This window comes from Leptosomus discolor, chromosome 2, assembly GCF_034619465.1.
Source record: "Leptosomus discolor isolate bLepDis1 chromosome 2, bLepDis1.hap2, whole genome shotgun sequence".
Taxonomy (NCBI): Eukaryota; Metazoa; Chordata; class Aves; order Leptosomiformes; family Leptosomidae; genus Leptosomus; species Leptosomus discolor.
Window position 1 is genome coordinate 83,597,436 of NC_141392.1, and position 19,654 is coordinate 83,617,089.

Below are 19,654 nucleotides of genomic sequence, written 5' to 3' on the forward strand. Positions count from 1 at the left end.
AATAGAAGACTTCTCAGCTGAAGTAACAGGAAGAGTATGAAGCAAAATACACTTCCTTTGATAATATTTGCCAATGTCCAGAGCAAATTTATGTTAACTTGAAACCATGACTAGCGTTCAGGAGGATAAAATCTTTCAAAAGACATATCAAACCTGAATATTCTCTCACTTACTCTGAAGCCTGATCTCCAGCATTAGTCTTCTGAATTTCATCGAGTGGCATCTTGTAAGAATTGGCTAACAAAAGGATGGTAACTCAATGCTCAAATTCTTCAAGGACTTTCTTAGTCTTATATCAGAAGTAAAAGGGTGAAATCTAAAAATCTGTACTTATCTGCATAGTCAGTTGATAATTCTTCAATAGATATAATAGGACAAGAGCACAGTAATTCTTGAGTCATGTAGAGAATACGCTGTTGGGCTACAAGCTAGTTAGAAATGAACTGAGGTTTTCTATTTTCAAAATCCATTTGCCAAAAGAAAAGGAAAAAAAGAAAAAGCCCGAGAACCAGACCCCATTTTAATGAGACTGTAACAAAAAATGTACTAAAAATCAGTGTGACCTAAAATTCAATAATCTGAATAAAATACAACAAACTAAACCTTTTCCTGAAAATATTAGAAAGAAGAAAATTCCTGTATTTCATATTGCCACGAAATCACTGATAAGTCTTTAGAATACCATGGTCCAGAATGTAGTATGGGAATAGAATTCAAAATGGAAATTATTACTGCTTGTAGGTGGTATTACCAGGAAAAATATGAAAATGTCATTAATTTCTAAAAATATCAAGTAGATACTATGTTTAATACATTGAACAGCACTGATACTAAATTATGAATATACAGATGGTTATAGAGTGACAAGTTCCTAAAACAGTAAAAAATATATAAAGCTAAAACTCAGATATAATTCTTTGTGATTATGATAAAAGAAATTACTGAGTAAACATGAAACGTAAGTGACAGAAATACTACAGCCTTTTTTTGTTAGGAAAAACTCAAACAAGAACCTCTCCTGTGAAAGTGGAAAATCATCAGACACACAAGATATTAAACAATACCTTCTCTGTCCATATGGAGGGCTCAGAACGAATGTTGGCAATACACTACCAAGGACTTGAGTATTTTCCAAGTGAAAGCGATAGTCAGAGGAACAATTTCCAGTAAGTGGCATGTGCTTGTGTGCAGATCTTTAGCTCTTCATAATACTGATTTAGCTCTCAAAACTGCAGTAGAAAAATGTATACCTCTAGTATTCTGCTCCCTGCTATTTTTGTTACAGCTGAGCACCCAGTGATTCAGACCCCTTTCTCCTATCATTTTCTTAAATTATAATTAAAACCTGCACCCATTCATGCTTATCAAAACTTTCAGCAACTTCTGCAAAAGCAAAATAGAAAACACAGATGAAAATACTTGACCATCTGGGATCATACAGTAGAATAAGTATATTGAATGCATCAGTAATATACAAAGAGCAAGACCTAATGAGCAAGTAAAATATGCAGAAAATCAAAGGCCTGGTGTAGAGCATTATGTTTGTCAGAAAAAGCAGCTGCTCTGGGAAAGCTGCAGCTCATGGTGTCAAATCGTAATGAGTCAGCATCACCAATTCCCTGCACCCTGTCCCATAACAAAAAGACACACAGACTAGCCAAAGGTTCAAGTGTAAGGCTCAGCTTTAGATATGAAGCAAGATGAGCAGTCAAGGGGAGTACTACTTTGTAAAAGATTATAATTATGGCATTAGAGGTTTCCATGCTGATTTCTCACCCTGATTTATATTCCTACTGATGAGTAGTCACACTGATGTCAATAGTACTACCTGCCTATGTATATAATCATCAAAGTAGAGGAGATAAGTTGAGTTAAGACTCATCAAGGTTAAGATAGTTTAAGTTGTATCACAGTAAGATAATTTCTTAACAGCTTGCCCATAAAAAACTACTCTGTGTAGAAGTGTAGTGGTTTTATTCCTACTGTCCTTGTTTTTTTTATCACGAGAAGTAAAACTTCTACAAGCCAAAAAAGAGGCCTTTATTTCTGCACAACTTCATAGTTCTCAAAAGGGGTGAGAAAGAAAAATTACTTGTAGATTTGTCAAATCAAAGAGTACGTGTAAAGTAGAAAAGTCTCCTGTCCCATTTCTGAAGCACAACTTCAGTGGATTCTCTCAAAATCATTATCACTCTCCAGGCTCCACCTTAACTGTCCCAGTGGTACAGACTGGTTTGTAGAACTGCCAAAAGAGCTCAAAAATGGTAACTGAAGCCATATGACACTATGAGATGTGCTCAAAAATTATGTGATTATGTGGACACTTTAAAAATATGCTTTACTTTTTTGTTTTGTTTGGGGGTGTATTTTGAAGCTATTGTCTACACTCATGATATCTAGAAACACAGGATTTGGAAACGCATCATCCTACATCATCCTCTGGTTACAGATATGATTAACTTGATTAAATTCCACCTACCCTCATCACCCCTTCAGCTGAAAGTTATAACTTCTGTGATCTAGCAGTTCAATTGCTCATATCAGTGTATATTCATATAACTTGCTCAAAATTTGTTTCAGGCTAAAACTTCTAGTCTAACCTAAATACTTTAAATAGTGTCTGTTTGCTATCAGAACTGAGGGGCTTAGAAGCTTGAAAGAATTCTGCATAGGAAGTGTACTGTGTATGTTCCTAGCTTTCTCTTTTTTTTTCTTCCTCATGGCAGTGAGTTGGGTTTTTTTTTGAGATTTTCATGCAGTGCTCTAATTTTCAAAGTTGGAGCATTAAGAGAAAAAAATCATAGCACATATCATAAAATAATAAGATCACCAGCCATGTGCTCATAAGCAGTAGGGAAATTACTCTGAATTTGTAAGAGCACAGTGAATGTAAAAATATTGCTGCTATAAACCCAGTTTTAGTTCCTTTTTTTGTGGGTCTTGTTACATTTAGCCCAAAAGTCCAGTAAGGCACTTGTGTATATACAGAAGAACCTAAGTCATCTTTCTGCTCCAAGGAGACAGAGCTGGATCTCAAACCTGCTGTCTCCATGCTCTTCTCCTGGAGCAAAGGCAAGTAGGGAAGCAGAAAAAGTTCAAATGCTCATGCTGTCCTGACAGTTCATGAGAAGGGGCACTCATGATTCCCTCTCAGCAGATCAACTCCCAACTCATCTTTGATGAGAATAACAGTGATAAAATTAGTTGAGCCCTACATTTAACCATTTTAGGATTTCTTTACACATTGGTTTTAATTTCCCAACTAGAAAGACTTTTAGATGAAACAACATAGAGCAATCCTTGTGACAGAGAGTGGTAAACCAAAATGGGGAGCAGTCTCCATCCCAATGCAAAAGACATTTCCTTTGGCAAAGACAAATTTGATTCTACCCAATCAAAATACTTCCTCTTACAGAACAGTATGTAGCACTAATATTACAGGGTCTAATTTAAATGACATCTATTCTGCTGGCAAAACGATGATAACTGCACAGAAAGTCAGACTTGCTTTGCAGGCTTTGAGAGAAGATTGCAGTTTTATCCTCCATAGCCTTGCAGTTCTAAAAAGAAGTATCGATATGTCATGAACAGCTTCAGAAAATCTTCTTTGGAATGGTGCTGTGAGCATTTATTGTGAAATTTAGGTTGTGTATCCTTTCATTGTAGCAGTAATTAATGTACACACTTGTCTATTAGCATCCAGCTTGTATTCATTCACAGAAATTAGTGAAAGGACTTTTCTGTAATTAAATTGAGTTGCATTACTACTACTACTCCAGAACTGAGTAGCAGTATATGATTGGCATATTCATTAATATGGATGCACATAGATATAGAAATGGCAGGACAAAAGAAATAATTGCCCTGCTTCTCAGCAGAGTATATATTCTGTAACAGAAAATGGCTTGTACAAGATGTTGCTAAGCTTGCTGAATTATCGTGGTGATTTGTTCAAAACCAAGTAGGAAACTGGTCGAAAGTGGTAAACTGGAAGAAACCTGCTAAATATATAGGCTATTCTACTGGTCTACTTGCTGGAAACAAACTTCATATAGATTCAGGTACTGTGCCAGTGAATTAAGATGGTTTCAGCAGTGTTTCTTAACTCAGTGTGCAGTGTTGCATGAACACAGCTGTGCTGCTCCTAGCCCCACAGTGGTTTCTCTGCTGCCAGCTCAAATATCTCCTCCACTTTCCCAACTGCAGGGGTAGCACAGCAAGCTCATCTGGCTCCTTTCCTGCTCTCTACACATAACCCGAGTCAACCACAGGTGATGACATTGGAAACTGAAAGTCTTATTAAATATAATTTATAGTCTTAAATAATACTATCATATTTTTAAAAAAGATAGACATTCTCCATGGTAGTCACTGAAGCTCCTTTATAGTCCTATATAGACTCTTACCTGTATGGAGGGAGGGACTCTGTCCAGAAAGTGCAATGAATTGCCCTCTGGAGATGTCTTTCTCTCTCCTAACTACAGAAGAAGCCTTGAAGGTTAGCTTAGTTTTTTGGTGGTTAAAATTGGTGAGAGGAAGGCCACCCATGGGTACATTTTGAACCTCTCCAGGCCCACAACTTTGAGTGGATTATAGTATTAGGAGCAGGATCATGACCGTGAGTGATAAAATGCTGTTCAAGAAGATGGAAAAATACAGAAGAAGATGAGAGGCAAAGGTGCAGATTATTAGTGACCAAAAAAAGAGAAAAAAATACAGAAATGAAAATACATTGCCATATCTGTACTTAAGCCTGAAATTTTAGGTGGCTTCACGTGGAATGTTAGGTTCTCTTTTAAATTAGTTAAATACTTCATGGTCAGAGGCACATCTCTACCTTCACTCACTACCTTTAAAGAAAACTCAGGAATTTCAAATCACAAATATTTAAAGATGGCTTTCCCAGGCATATAAATGCACAACCAATCTGTAGCTGAGGATTTGACTCTAACAGGAAGCAATGACCATTCTGGCATACCTATGCTTCAGAAAGAAAAGCTAGCCTTCCCAGAACTCAGAAAGAGATATAAATCCAATAATAATTTGTAAGATTAAGATATTGTGAAATAGTTATATTCTAGTCATTGGACTGTAAGTCTAGGAAGAATCCAAGTCAAAATCGGTCTATCAAAGAATTGCAGGCTACACATCCAAAAGGAATTACTCATGCAACTATGAAACTACACATTGTAATTAGAAAGATAATATTTAGCAACTTGTTACAATTTAGATAAAATTTTTGCTTGAAAACACTTTTCTTTGGGTGTGAGGAGGTCACAAAATGTTAATAGGGAAAGGCAGCCTACCACCTGCCTACCACCAACAGATTTGCCGCCATTGACAAAATAATAATCTGGGAAATTCTGATGCCCCTTTCAACTCACTTCTGCTTCAGAAAGGTTTCAGTTTAAACAGAGAGTAATAAATTTCTCTTCCATTATCCATACCAGAGAAGACTTACCACAAACATTAGGGCTTTCACTGAAATCATATCTACGATTTGATAATGGCTCAAGGAGCATTAGGAAGTATGAATGTCCAATTCAACTTGAATAAATCAGACTTTTAAGGACATCAGCAAAGCTTTTTTAGTACTGCAGAAACCTATGTAAGGGTTTGCTTTGTAAAATAAGATGTAAAATCTAGATCAGATTGAGTTAAGTTACCGTGTTAGTACATAGTTGCTTTCAAGGATATGGGAGCAAAGATGATAAAGGTCTCTGCCACGAAGACTTAAAACTCTTAAATAGGAAGATCGACAAGTCTGGTAAAGTAAAGATCTTTTTGAGTAAATAGTCTGTCAAAAATGAGTATCTATGGGAAAGTGATAGATATTTACTTCCTTCCAAAGTGTAATTCCCTGAACTAACACATTCTTCTACTTCCTTGGACATTAGCTTATTTTATGCCTTTGCCACAGACTTGAATACCTTCTAACAACAAATGGACACAAAGTGGTGAAGTAGTGTGGGAAAGCTATATTATCGCTCACTGCCCTGTATCTATTATGTGAGAGATCTTCAGTACCCCAACCTGGATACTAAGCACTTTCTATAAAACATTACATTTGCTGAAGGTTTCCATTATTGGTACATCTCTGTATTTCTCAAGGTTCCTAAGTGTTGCTTTTTAACGCACTAAAATGAAGTATAAAGTCTGTTAAGGGATTTAGTTGCCACTTCAGACAATCCTAAGTTGAGTGTTCAAACGCCACTAACTCTTCCCAGCCCTCACACAACTGCACCCCAGTATGTCCAAGCTCGTGGTACTCACGCAACAAGTCACTCAAGCCCTGACCCTGCCAAGGTTCTTGGAGTGCGAACTTGTTCGCAAGAGGCAGCAGTCTCACCCTGCAGAGACCACCAACATGTTTCCTGAGAACATGCTTGCCAAAGCAGGTGTCACATGCATGGGAAAAAAAAAAAGAAAAAAAACCACCAACAACAACAAAACAACAAACAACAAAAAAGGCGGGAAGCAAGACTTTCTGAAACCACAGTAAATTAAATTCTCTCTTGTGAGACAGACAATCCCACTCAATCTGATCTATAGAGAGTATTAGATCTCAGACTGTCTGCCTCCCAGGAGGTTCCCATTAACCAGAAAGTACTTGTTATTTGGCAAGACAACTTTTTCATTTTCCCCTCCTGGAACTGTTCAGTTTGCTTTTAAATATTTATTCAGCCAAATAGCAAGCAATTAAGTCCATGGACCAATGTTAGTCCAATCTTCTGTGAAGAAAGGCGGTCAGCTTTAAGTTCCTCCTCCATTAGTTATTTAATCAATTATCCAAATTGGCAAAGTTTCAAGAGGAGAAAGTCACTAACTTCATCCAAAAATAACCATTCAGTCAGTAGTTAGGGCACGTTTCTGACCTGAAAGTGCATGTGAAAGAAAATTTTTCTCCAACTCAGAAGTGCGGGTATGTTTTTAAAAGGTCATCCACCTAAAGAGTAAGTGCTCTAATTACTGGATATTTGGGCATCAATTAGCGGCATATTCTAATTATTTTGGAGAAAAGGGAGGTCTAGCTTATATGCTTATTTTCAGGGTAGAGTAGACACTTCCCCAGTGCTGAACATAGGTGCCTTTAAGGTGTAGATTGTACGTGTATTACCGTCCCACCATCTTTCCTTGAAGCTATCCCTCCTTCTGCTTGCCGATCTCTCTGGATCCCACTCTTACTCATCTATCTCCTATGCTTTGCACAGGAAGCCTAACTCAGGGTAGAGAAAAAGTCTTTACAAACAAAGTACCTGTCTGTAGGACATTGCGATGCTTGATGGTTGCATCCAAAAAGAAGTTTGGGTATTAAAAGGCAGAGCAATTAATTACATCACTTTTGGTGTCTTTTCCACACATTAGATGAAGCATCCGTATTTAAGTGTTTCATCCCCTAGAAGGTTAAGTGCTACAGACGGTAGTGGGCAACCTGCACACAGAGCAGAGAGCTATGTAAAGTCATGATGCTGAACAGGCAGTTTGATACAGAGGAAAATGCTAATCACGAAGTCTGTTTTAAATTTCACCCAGCCAGAAATTAGGCACCCTGCTTAGGATTCGAAGTATGTTCACCTATCTGTCCAGGCTTCAGATTTTGTTTAAAAGGTAGACACATTTTTTTTTTTCCTTTTTAGAAACTGGAGGGAAGACAAAAAGAAATGGAATAAAGTTTTTCTTTTAAAATAAAAAGGAATGATATGTGCTAACACTGATTAGATTTGCTGTCTAAAATGTTGGCAGCCTGAGTTCAATTATTCTGATTCCCTGCTCTGCTGTGGCACTGTAACTTGCTACACCCAGAGACTGTTCTGAGATAAAACGCTGGTCACACCTGTAGGTACCATGTCACTACATGGTCAGAATGGAGGAACTAAATATTTATTTGCCCACACAGAAGAGGTGTCTGAATCTTTAGCCTAATATCTGAGAGCTGCCCAAGGAATGGGTACCTGGTTGCAGTACTTAGACTATGAGCTGGCATTTACATAGTCCTTGCACTTGTTCAGTCTTCAGAAGACTTTAGGTTCTTCTGGGGACATACACCAATAAAAATTTTAAGACTAAAAACTGAGATAGGAACGGGTAACTCCAGGACAAGGTGGTGGTGCAGTTTGCTGTTCAGAGCCTAGCAGGCTGCTGTTTGACTGGTAGAAGTAGTGTTGGTTTGCAGTGAACCCCAATTATCATTCACTGGTTTGGTTTGCAAAGCAGTCTTGATGTGCACGGGTTATATTTCTTTTGAAGCAAAGTAAATTGGAAGCTCTGCTTACAGTCTGTATCAAATGTACTATAACCTGCAGTGGGGACAAAAGGATCTGAACAAATTATTCCTTTGAACAGCCTCAGACTACATGCAGACCAAATAATATTTGGTCCAAGACACCAAACTAAATCTAGTCCATGGTAAAACACACCGATCACATACCTTAAATATAAGGAGCTCAGCTGCTTTGATTTACTGGTCTGCTCCTACTGTGCTGAATTACTTGCTAATACAGGCAAATACATCCAAGTCACATTTCTGCTGCCTAAAACCCTTAATGTATTTAGCTGTGAGACTCTGTGTGGATTTTGCACTCGGTCAGCACAGATAATTGTTAGCAAAAACTTCAAATTCCCTCTTTTTTTCCTGAGGCAAAAAAAAAAATCAACTTTTCAATAATTAGGAATTGAAAATTTGGGAAACGATGCAAAGGAAAAGATGGAGATTAAGACCTGAAATAAAACAAATCTGAGGAATGAAAGAAACAAAGGCAAGAAGAAATGTCACACAAATTAAGGAAAAATCGGTAATGACTAAGAGAGAACAGACTAGAAAAGAAAACGGGCGGTAATGAAGCAGGAGGAAATACATTTTGAAGGAATACTTTGTAGAAAGCTTAAAAAGTACGCATACCAGTAGATAGCATCGTTTACTATCCAGACTGATCAGTGACTGTTCTCTCAAGTCTATACCAGCCTTTTCTCATTGCTGCTGAAATAGCCTATGATTATCACATATTACCTTCCCTTCATGGCATCAAATATGTTCTCCATATTCTGGGTAAAATCTGCGCTAAGACAATTTTGTACTGTAGGAGGAGGCACGGCTGGAGCTGGGGACAAGCAACCTAGTGCTGTGGCTTCCATATCTAGCTGTGCATCTCTCACCTTCAGAAAGGCGTAATTCTGGAGTCATTTTTTCTACTTACCTGAAAACTACAGGTAATCCATAACTATTACACAGCATTAAGCACTTACAAAAATGGGGCACAAACATCAAAATTACTTACTCTGTAACAACCCAGTGAAAGGAACAAATATCCGCATAGTAATGCGAGCAAAAAGTATTACAAATTAGGCCAATCCAACCAAGTTCAAGAAAAGAGATAAATTCATAAATTCACCACGGGAAATTGCTTTATTGAGGGGGGTGGGGGAAAGCTGACTTTCAGGAAGGAGGATTTTAACCACATAGGGTGCCTGGGAAGCTCAGCTGCTATTGTGGACTAGGAGGAATAAGAGTACATATGTATGTATCTCTAAAGATACATATATATATATATATATATATATTTCTATATAAGTGTATATATATGCTTAAAAAATTATATGGCTAAGACAGAGTGATTCTGTTCAGCAGATTAGACTATTGTCTTTATATACCTCAACATAGAAAGCTGCAGGTTTTCCTGGTAATGTCCAGTGGGTTAGCATATTCTTTCCTTTAAAGCTGCAGGATTTTTTTTCAGATGAGAATGAAAGAAAATTTGATGGTTTTATATAAAAACATCTCTTGGAATTGTGCAAATTTCAAGAAAAAGTTGTTTTGAAAAAGTGAAAAAAGTATATTTTTTAAGTTTCTATTCTGATATAGCATTCCACTGCAGTGTCTTTTTCATCATACAAAATAACAAATTATTTTGGTTTCATCATAATTGGTCTTCTAAATTTATCTACAACTAGATTGTCCTACAAGTAGAATTACAGACTGAAAACAATAACATCTTAATCTGCAGAAATATTCATGGTTTTGTTCTTTTCAGAATAGAAAACTGGAGAAACTGTAACATTTCCCATAAACAAAATGGTGTTTTCATATGGCTGAGTGCTTCGGTACTAACTACGCAACAGACTCATAACATTTTTTTCCCTGTATATCTTAGGTGTTAAGGAAAACAGAATTTGTTCCTCAGCGATGAACACTGCGCAAAATATGGTTGCAAAATCATTATTCGAGAAAGTGAGTTGTTTGTCTCCACAGCTAGTCTGTTTTGCCTTATAACAAGATTGAGAGGAATGTGGTGATGTGAAAGCTAATTAAATTTAGGCTTATTTGAAAGTGTCAAGATGATGTGGGATGAAGCAACCTATTTTAATAACAGGTAGTCTCCCAGTTTTAAGTTGTACTTTTAAGACTGGCATTTGTCTCCGCATTTTGTAATCACATCTTATAAATGGGAAAAAAACTGTGACTGCTGATATCTTCTTTGGTTACCCACTGCTGTAGTTTACAGGTTTTGGTCAACTGCTTCTTTCCTTTTACTGAATTGAGTTGACTCATTCATACTGTAGTTTATATTTACACACACATGCCAATATTTTCCTATTTATTTCATTGACTGCACAAAATGAAATTACTCCCAAGCTCATGCTGGATATTGTCAACTGTGTAAAAATTCCCAGCCCTGAGTTTCACAGCAGTGCTGCTGTGTTCGCTCCAATGTACAATCAGTTTGGAATTCCTTCCCATCCACTATCGGTACCACCTGTCATGCAAAGCTTAAACTTCTCTTGTTTGGGAAGATCCAAAACCCAGATGTAATTACTGTTCATGTCTTTTTCATTATGATTGCTTTAACAGTACTGATGCTCTCAGCGGTTTGCACTTGCCTACCCTAGGATACCTGGGGACAGAAGGCTCTTCATCTCAATGGGGCCTTAAGGAAACCCACTTTATCTAGCTATGCTCCTTCTAACTGCCAAAATATTTTAAATGTTATTTTGAAAACTTCTCATTGCTTTATCCTTAAATTTTCTTTAGTTAGAATCTCAAATACTATCAGCTTGCTGTGAGTGGGCACGTGGGCCAGTGCTGGAGGTCCAACAGGTCACGAAGACATGTACAGAGCATGCAGGCTCAGCAAGTTCAAGTAATGGGGAATTTTGGTTGTGTCCCCCAGGAAGCTTTGCTGGGGAGGCAGCTGGTCGTTCCTTTGCTCCCCACGCATGTTGTGCAGCAAGGGTGGTTGATAAGCACTGTAGGGGAGGCGTGGGGACCAAAGTTTGATTCCTTTCCTGAGCTCCTCCCTTGCAACTCTAATATCAGTACTGATATTTAATGTAGGACATCAGTTGTCTCTTAGCGTAGGTGGTTGAGGCAAATGTTGTTTGGGGCAAGATTCTCACTTAAAATTCTCCTAATTATTGAAAGTTCTAGAATTAACAAGTTTCCAAAATGGCATTTCTTAGATATTATTGCATTTTATTTCTCCATTCAGCTAAATAGTGTTGCTTAAAAACTTTTTTTAAGTCTTGTAGTTGCAAGAAACCAATTAGCATTTGTGTCAGAGCAAGCTTACTTCGTTATACTTAAACATTGGCCTTTAAACTATTTAGTATTTAGAACTGCTGAATAATAGTCTTAAGCAGTTAGTTTGTGAAAATCTTGTATTGCTGGCTTAAATAAATCGTAAAATTGGTATAGCCTAGGTTGATAGCCTTGGCTGTTTAGCTGATAAATTTTATTCCAAACATAACAATGCAGGCAATAATAATAACTTGATTGCTTTCTAAGTGTAGTTTGATGTCCTCCCATTCCACTTAAATGCAATATTCAGCAGTAGTGACCATAAAAGTTTTCCCATTTCAAATCCTTCATTTCAAAAGTTCATGATTTTCCGTTTTTCAAATTAAATTAGGGATCGTCTACTATTGACCCATACTAATGCAACTTCTGATTTCAAAGCATGAATTATTTCTACTGAAAAATATTTTTGATGGAGAATTCCAAATCAAGTTCTACCATCAGTTCTACCCTCTCTTTCTAAGTCAAGAGTTCCACTGCCTGGCCAAAGCATAGCGAGGACTCAATTCTGATAAAGTCAGAGTACTTGTCACAGGAGTAATTTGACGTACACAATCAGCCAATTTATTGGAATACATGCATTCTTAAAGCTCTGCATATAAAGAAATGATTTCAGGACTGATGCCTTCATTCAGGACAACCTTAATTTGAAGGAAGGTCTTTGTTCTTCTGTGGTTTAAGCCACTGAAGAAGCTTCACTGAAATCCTATTCTGTCAGCATATGTAGTTCTACTGAAATCACAATGCTCCACAAAATTGAACTATTTTTGCTGAAGTCTTGGTTTGAAAGAAAAATCTCAAAAAAAAGAAATACTCAAATAGTTTCTGATATGTTGGGATGTATATTGCAATATTATACATTTCAGACCATCCAAAATAATTTGGGGAAAAAACTGTGGTTTGGGGGGACTTCTAAACTGGTCTCTTTAATTTCAAATGGAGACATTTGTAATTTCAAAAACCTCTGAAATCACCCTGATAAGTAGAGAAAACTGGTTTTGTTGCTTTATAAGCCTGCTTCACCCCGTGGTGTCTGGCATGGTCTACTTGCCACCTGCATCCATCTGTCCTTGGTTAGTAATCTGCTCAGGGTACTGCTGTTGGTACCTGACTTCCTAAGATGTGGTGACTCATCTGAAGAAAGTCTTTGAACATACAGGGAGTTAATATTGCTTAATTATTTAGAAGCTATTTAAAAATATTTTGAACTCCTACCCAGTATCTCCATCTGGGGTGAAAAAAATAGGTGAAAAAAGCTTCAGGAGGAACTGCGGGGAAATGTAAAGACAAAAATGTAAACAAGATGCCTAGTGATTACTTTAGCATAAGCACAGGCATTTTTCAATCAAAGTACTTTAAGTCTCCAACTTGAATCATAGTTCAAATCAGTAAGAAAGACGCTGTGTACTAAATTACTCTATTTAATCATGGACTCTATTTATGCTTTTTAGTTATTTTCTTAAAAAAATATTTGAGCATCACTCCCTTTTGACCAGTAAAGCACACTAATCAACAGTCAAATATAAGCGTTTTACAAAGTTTGACACCATTTTTTGCTAATCACAGTCTGCATCTGTCTCATTTGTTCAGATTTTTAATTTGTGCATTTTAATATGAAAAATAATGATTAATGTTTTAATGTTAGCTAGATGCTTTGGGATGGAAGTTGATATACAATTAAAGTCCAGAAAATATTTTCTAGGATTGTGTTAGATAAATACGATATTTAAAAAATACATTCCATATTTTAAAAAAAAAAAACAACTCACACTCGTTTCCTAAATGAAAAAAATATTTTTGAATGAAGTTATGTTTTACATCATTGTGTCCTTCAAAGTTTAGATCTTCTAGATCCCTGTCTCTGACTTCCATTCTAACACTGAAATGGGAAAACAAGCTTTCCTGCAGTTTCAGTTCTAACACGTCTTCTCAGTTTGAAACTCATGTAGTTGCTGTCCTGGATAAACTAAAAGGAAGAAGACATCTGCAGAAAAGACAAGAGACCTATGAACAGCTGGATTATCACTTAAGTATTCATTTTCAGTGTTCAATTGGTGGCTTCCCTTAGTTCAGCAGTTCTACTTACACAGTAGGTTTACGTTGTAGTATAAAACAATTACAATAGTTTTAGGCTGATTTTTTTTCGAAAAGAGTACTAGGCTTAATTTATATAAAATAAGCCATTATACATAAAAATCCATTATGCATAATAGATTTTTATTTGTTATTTGTTTCATTTGTTTTCTGACATTTTCTGCTGCTGAGTGGTGGACATTAGGGGGAAAAAGCCAACACCCCAAACATTGGTATTGGAATGTTTTTATTTAGTCAGGTGTGGGAGTGCATGGTTAAATCATTGTTAACTGTTAGATCAAAAATGTAGCATTACATGGTAATGAAATATGAACAAGTATGAAGCTATTTGCTCATGGATGGTATATGCATTCCAGAACCAACATGGAATTAACAGTCTCTCTAAAATTAAAAAAAAAACAAAGACAAAAGAAAAGTATTTGTGTGTTATTAATTCATTTCTCTCTGCTCCAGTTTGGGAAATACAAACATGTATTTCCAGTAAGATATCCTTGAAGGACTAAAAGTCTCAGGGGACAGTTAATCACATTTTTGGAGCCTTTCACCTCTAGTTCACTGATTCAAATACAGCCAACATGCACTAGTGACGGAAAATCATTGCGATTTGAAAGCTGGTTTGTGGCCTGTGTGAAATGAACTGGTCATTTCACTCCGTTTCTTAGAGGATCTTGAAAACACACTTGGCACTTTTGAAAGCACTAGGGCTGAGAGTACCGAGCTGCTCACAGGATCCAGACAGGTCCCTGTGGAGCCACAACTGGGGTTAGTTTCTTTGGGGATGGAGAGGCTGAAGCTAACAAATAAAATCCCATTCAGGCAAATTTCCTCAGTATGTTGAATTGGAGCAAAGAGGTCCTTAGCTACCTGGGAGATCTCAGTGGGCAAACATTTTCTCTATGTCAAGTACCCAGCCAAGCTGGGCTTAAATGACAGCTCAGCGCGGGGTCACCGCATCTCACTGCTGCTTTCTACGCTCCACAAATGCTGGGTAAAACCAGAGTTTCATTTTCCATTTCTGCCAATCTGGTACTTTTCATTAGCATTAAATATACTTAATTTAAGAGGAAAAACAGCAGAAAGACACAGAAAAGGCTGTTTTTTGAGGGCGAAAGCACATGAGTCTCTTTACACAGAGGTACATACCTAGTTAGGAACAATTAATAAATTGTCCTTTATCAAGATCATGCCTATCATTCTAGAAAACGTATCTGACAATAGTTTTTCTCATTAGCTACAAATTATCTTAGTTCTATGTTTCCCAGTGAAGGCTTTAAATTGTCTTCTTTATGATTTCATTTCCTTTATGTTAGGGACTTTTCTTCACAAGAACATTAGGGACTTTTCTTCACAAGAGGTATATCTCTTTTTAAGAAAATATACTCATCATTTTTTCTGAACATTTAATATGTTGTATTAGGAGCTTCCTCAGAGGAAAGAAAGAAAAGTCTGTCTTCATTAACCACTAAATATAAAGTGGGAAAATTAAAACATTCGGATGTCATGTCAGCTATATACATTGTCTTCTATGATGTCACATTTGATTTTCTTTTTTTATGACTTTGACAGCATCATATTAAAAATTTGATTGCACAATGACAGTACAGGCTTTGAATTATTCAGCTTATGAGTGCACTTTACAGGAAGACTATTTTGTATTTCTTGCCATTTCTGAAAAACTGACATTTAAAAAAATGTAAAAGGAAAGGGAAAATGATTGCTAATAACTAATTAATAACTCAAGCTTGGCAAAGGTAACTTCATTTTAATAGAATTTCACACAAATTAAAACTAGATTAAATATAACACACAATGTATTTCAAAAGTCACTTGAAACACAATTCTCAGGGTGAGGTTTTGGCCCCAGTGAAATCGATGGCAAGACTCCAATTCAGTTTTGGTGGAGTCAGGACTTTCTCCTAACCAAAGAAAATCTGGACATTTCCAATCTCGTTTTAGTAACTATCTGTCAGAACTCTTGTGGCACATAATTAAATTAGCTGTACCCATCGCTTCTCTGAGAATACGCCCCAGTTATTAACACTTACTGAAGTCAATGGGGCTTTTTCCATGCAACTCCCATAAGGGAGTCAGACCCTTAAAGTTGGAACCTCTTGGGTAATTTTTGCAATAGTCTTTCAGGATTTATACTGTGTATTTTCCTATGATGACTGGGTTCTGCCAGCTTTCTTTATCGCCCCATTTTACCTCTGTCTAATGTTAAATAAGTGCACTCTGTTGGTTCATTTGCACTAAATAACTTCAGCTGTAACCCATTTCAGAGTGACCAAATTTGTCTTTTCTTCATTACAATTTAAGGTGGTTATTTTAAAATCACCGATATTTTTAAATCACTGAAGTCAGAAACATCTGCTCTCCAGCTTGATTAAACTCCACTAGTCCTTTCATATCAGAACCATAAAACAAATAATGCCATGTTAAGAAGCATGCTATTCCCACCACCTAAAATGAAATTTTATTGGTATCAGATATGAAAATATCCTTCAAAGTCAAACCTTTTTTTCCAGTAAACATGACTATTATTTAACTAGTTGGTCCCAATAAAACTGCCCCTAGCTATACATACATTATTCTTTCTCAGAAGAATTATTTCAGATGAGCTGTCTGGGCAGGTAAGAACTATAGGCTTGAGCACAGCTCAGAAGGGTAAAGCATGGAATATTCCATATGAGACACAAAATAAATCCTTCCAGCTACGGCAGTGGGGAAAAATACGAATGATCTTTTCACATCCTGGTTCCTCAAAAATGGTTAGCAGAGATGTCTTTGATTCTGCTCACAGCAGTGCCTGGGGAGAATCTGATTTAGCTGGGATCAGAATCATGACCACAGTCATACCAAGAAACATGCTTGTGTTCCCTCAGAAATATCTGAGGTTTATTCAAGAGTTTAGTTTGTCAGTAAAAATATATATTTTGCTGTTCATCTCTCTCCCAACATCTCTCTATTCCAATTTGAAGATGACAAGAGTGTCTGGTTTTGTTACAAACAATGAAAATTAGTTACGGATCACTTACACTACATTATTTTAGTTCACCTATTTAACCTGAATCTAGTCTGTTTCAACACATGAATCATCCTGGGACAGCATTTTTTTCATTCTTAAACGAACAGTTACACACTCGTCTTGCTTTCCTACTGAGAAGCCAAACTTATTTCAAAATGTACAATTGGAAGCAAGATATCACAATTCAATAACATTTCATCTTGCAATATCAGTATCAGTCTGCTAATCTTCTGACAGAAATAAAAATGTGAGAGCTTCCAGGGCAAAATCCTTCTCTCTTTGTCATTTGCAGCTCAACCTCTACCCAAGCTAACTCTAGTTGAAGACAACAAATAGTACTCATGCAAGTGCAGAGTAAAAACTGCAAAATAATATAGCACCCTACCAATTTCATGTGTTTTTAACTTCCATTCTCATCAAAGCCTTCACGGTTTAACACTGTTTCCAAAAAACACTACTGGCTAAGCTGAAATCAGAATCAAGAGTGTTTCCCTTACAAACAACTGTTTGTGGTTTGAATGAGAACAGGCTGACCATTACAGGTGAAAGAGAAACTTATTTCCATAATAACCTTTAAATCTTATTGTTTCAGACTGCCACTACCTGTGGCAGTTAAGATGTGATGAAACCTTTCGGATGAGTCTCACAGAGATTCCTCTCTGTATCGCAAAAAGAAAATCACCATCCTGTTTATTGTACAGAAAAGCTAAATCTACAGAATTACAAGCTTTCCCTTCCCACAAATGTGTGTTACATGTATGTAGAACCGCTTGAATCCCTTTACCCAGTGTAATGCAGGACTAAGCATCCTCTGTGAGAAAGAATACTAAAAAAAAGTGTGAAACATATGGAAAAAAAACCAAAGCAAAATCAAGCAAAAACTGAAAAAAAAACCAAAACCAAAAACAAAAAGTAGAAATTGGGGAAAAAAAACCCCAAACAACAAAACATTTTCTCCCAGCTTCCTTCAGTCTTAAGTGTTATCACAGCACCAGCTTCTGGAGAAGGGACTGAAGATTTAGTGGATTTAGTGTGAATCTTTTATTCGTACTTGTTGGCTATTTGGCAAAGAGGCAAGAGGTTGCTCTTTTTTTTTATTTTTTTTTAAAAGGCAGTTTCCAGGTCTTTAACATTACTCTGAGACAGAGACGCTAAATAAAAGAAAGGGGAAGCGCTGCTGCCATAACAACCCTTCGACAGGGAACTATTGGGATACAGTTACTACACTACCTACAACCAACCGTGTGCATCATGACACATAAAAACCAGAAAAACCCTTTTCAGCCACAGCATCCCGTCATTCTCCCTCCCGGCTCTGGGCAGCGAAAGCAAACCAGCACAGACTTCTTCCCCACCACCTCCACCACCACCCCCCACGGAGCTTTATTTAATTATTCATTTATTTGGGGGGGTAGTGGGGAGAGTGTCAGGAAAGTCCGTTTGAGCGCTGAGTCCTGCCCGACACAGCCGCCCCCCGCGGGAAGGGCCGCGCTCCGCTGCGCCCGGTGGCCCCGGGAGGGGAACCGGGACCCTCCCTCCGCCTCCCCGGGGGGCAACTCCGGGGAAGCAGCCAACTCTGCTGAGCCGGGTCCGCCTCACCTTCAAATGGTCCCTTGCAAAAGTTAGGGCGCTGCCCCCCGCCCCCCACCCCGAGCCCCTCCGGGAGGATGGGGGAGGGGGGGGGCCGGTTGCTGCGGACGCCGAGGGGGTCAGGGGGCTCCTGGCCCCGGTTGGGGAGCGAGGCTGTCGGGGTGTCTGTGTGTGCGAGACCCCCGTGGGAGCGGGCAGCGGTGCCCGGGAGGGGCAGCAGGGCGGGAGCCCCTTCCCCCGCAGCCCCCGCGGAGCCACGGGGACACCCCTGCTGCCCCGTGGATCTTCCGCCCCTCCGGGGAGAGCGCAAGCCCGGGCCGGGACCCGCCGTTTCCCCGGGGCCGGGGGCAGGCGGGAGCGTGGTGCTTTCCCCCCGCGACACCCACCCCCCCCCCCCCCCCCCCCCCCCCAAGCGCTCATCCCCGGGGCCGCTCCGGGATGGGAGGCGCGGGGGAAGGAAGGGGGGGGGATGCACGGCAGGTGCTTTTGCGGGGCGCAGGGGGGGGAGGGGGGGGGGAGGGGGCAGGGCCCGGTGACTCACCCGTCCGAGGCGGGGGCTGCAGGTAGCGCGGCGGCGGCGCTGCCCCCGATGCGCGGGGGGCGGCGGGGCAGGAGCAGCAGCGGGCGCGGGAGCAGGGGGGGAGCGGCGGGGCCCGGGCTGCTCCTGGGCGCGCTCTCGCTGCCCATCCCCGGCGCTGCCGCCGCCGCCGCCGCCGGAGGAGGATGCGAGGGAGAGTCAGCCCCGGGCGCGGGCACGCGCAGCGGCGGAGCGCGGCGGGGGACACACACACACACACACGACACGGGGACGGGGAGCGGCGCGGGGGCGCGCAGAGGAGGGGGGAGCAGCTGGGAAGCGCGGGCGCTCGTTCCTGCAGCCCTCTGTCCCTCAGCCCTCGTTTTCCCGTTCTTCCATCCCTTCTCCCTCCATCTCTCATCCCTCCATCCCGCGTCCTCCCGGCCCTCCATCCTTCACCCCTCCATCTTTCCATCCGTCTATCCCTCACCCCTCCATCCCTCCACCCCTTATCCTTCATCCCGCCATTCCTCCGTCCCTCCGCTCTCCCCTGGCCGAGAAGCCGCGGTCCCCCTTCCACCCCCCCCCGCCCCCCCTCCTCCGCCGCAGGGTGGCCCCGGCGCCCCCCGGGGCCGCGGCGGGCGCGCTGGCAGCGCCGGTGGGCGCGGGCGCGCTGCTGCCCCGCCGGCGCGTCCCCGCGCCCCCCCCCCCCCCCCCCCCTTCACCCCGGGAAGGGCGACCTGCTCCTCTGAAGGGCAGGAGGTCCCCAGCTCCTCTTCCTCGGTCCCCCCCCCCCCCCAGCCCCGAGAGGAAAAGCGCCGCTAGCGCTTGCCTATCCTGCTCTTCCTTTTCTCTTTCC

At 40.0% G+C, this 19,654-nt stretch overlaps 1 protein-coding gene across 1 annotated transcript in view; it reads right to left on the reverse strand.

The window, feature by feature from the left end:
- The window catches only part of FUT9 (fucosyltransferase 9), a 109,609-nt gene extending 90,566 nt beyond the window's left edge, over positions 1-19,043 (reverse strand). The window contains exon 1 of the mRNA XM_086461366.1: positions 18,820-19,043. The gene's annotated coding sequence lies outside the window, so the exon portion shown is untranslated. The remainder of the gene's footprint in view (positions 1-18,819) is intronic.
- Positions 19,044-19,654: the final 611 nt, after the last annotated feature.